The sequence below is a fragment of the Aptenodytes forsteri genome, unplaced genomic scaffold (genome assembly GCF_000699145.1).
Source record: "Aptenodytes forsteri isolate BGI_AS27 unplaced genomic scaffold, ASM69914v1 Scaffold289, whole genome shotgun sequence".
NCBI classification, from domain to species: domain Eukaryota; kingdom Metazoa; phylum Chordata; class Aves; order Sphenisciformes; family Spheniscidae; genus Aptenodytes; species Aptenodytes forsteri.
The window spans coordinates 2285437-2287281 of NW_008795025.1; positions in this window are offsets into that span (position 1 = coordinate 2285437).

Sequence of the window (1845 nt, forward strand, 5' to 3'; positions counted from 1 at the left end):
GCGCTGGGCTGGTCTCCACACCAAGAGCCCAGGTGCTGCCACGGACGTTTGTCCTGGTCTGGTGTCTAGGTGTCTGTCTTTGCTCTGGATTTTGTCACTATTCACCCCCCTCTGCTGTACAGGCTTCTTTTAGCAAGGTTGAGGTAGTTGTGATCTCTCTGCAAATATTTAAACTTAATTATATATATATACATATATATAATATATATAAATATATATTATATTTTCTTTGCTCTTGATGAAGCTGAGAAAGGATATCCTTTGTCACATACCCAAGCTGCTGTGAAGTACAAACCATTGGGAAAAGCACAGGTTGGGGCGGGAGGAGCAGGTAATTTCCTCTTCCTTGCTGAGGGGGAGCTGGAAGGAGGACAGAGAGAGAAGCCAAACACCCAGGCCATGCCAGGAGAGAGCTCCCCAGGCAGGCGGCATGGAGGCTGCGACCTCAAGGTGCTCTTGGCATCTTGCAGGCACCAAGTTTTGCCCTTGGGATTTGCCAGTGCTTTGCCTTGCTTTGCTTAGGGTCCTGGGTCAGGATTTTGGGGTTGAGAAGAAATGCTGCTGTGCCCTTGCATCACCCCGGCAAGCACGGCAGATTCGGTGAGCACTGCTGCCCCGAAGGGCACTACAGATGCCTGTATGTCACCCGTTATTTCAGAGCCCTCTGGGAAGGGTTACGTGTCCATGGGTACTGCTGCATGGTCAGTAGGAGCAAAGACATGCAATGGTCCCTCTCTGCCTCGCTCCCCCTGGCCACTGTGCACCCAACTAGACGAGAGATGTAGTGGGCAACCCAGAGTAGCTGTGTGATGCTCTGAATGAAGGATGATGAGGTGGTCCTTCTTTTCTCTCCCCACGTCTCTTTTCCAAACATGAGCTTCGGCAGTGTTGTCAGCAGTTCTTGGAGGAAACCACACCCTGTAATGCAAAGAGAGACAGGACCCGAACAACCTGTCAGGAGACTTTGAGCATCATCTTTTCCCATTGAGATTTTCCTTATTACTATCTCTGTGGCCGAGCCCATCACAGTGGACATACAGTTGCTGACTTTCATGAGTCTCTTGCTCCTGTAGGTGCTAAGTGAAAATCTTGATTCACTTCTAGCCCCAAAGAAGGCCAGCTAGAAACTTTGCCCCCCATAATTGATTCCCAGAAGTTCAACTTGGCAGCCTGGACCTACCTCCAGGCAGCGGGTAGGGAAGGTGCCTGGCTTCAGCTGGGGTTATCGCTGATGGTTTTGTGCTGCAAAGAGGTAGAGAAAAGGGATAGAAAGAGGAGAGCAGAGAGGGACCACAGAGTAGGAGCATGGACACCCCGGTGTGCCCTGGTGCAGCCCCAGGCTGGGACCAAGAAACCCAAGGCTGCCCGGCTGTGTCCTCGCCGCATGGTCTGTGCCGGCAGAGCCAGACTCCAAGCCAGGGTTTCTTCAGCGCAAGAGTGATGGAGAGAGGGTGACACAGTGTGGAGAGACCGGGGATTTTCAAGGCATCCTTTGGCTTTCGCTAGCTCCCCTCCCACCCTTTTTGTCAGGCATCTCCTAAAGTTATGTTTGGCCGGAGGACAGGAGTAGGGGCAGAGGCACCTGGACATCCCACCAGCGTCCATGCAGGAGATGCCTTGTCCTTCTCCAAGCCCTTTCCCAATCCCAAGTGTGCCCATCGCCCCATGGTGGGTCACCTCCTGCCTGCCCTGGCCTAGGCAGGGATGGGACGATGGGCCCCTTCTCCTCTTGCAGCAGGGACACACTGACATTTCCGTTCCCATCATGCACAAGTGACAACACCCAGGGTTTTCACCCAAATGCACTGTCAGTTTGGCAGAGAGCTGCAATTTTTTGAGAGCAAT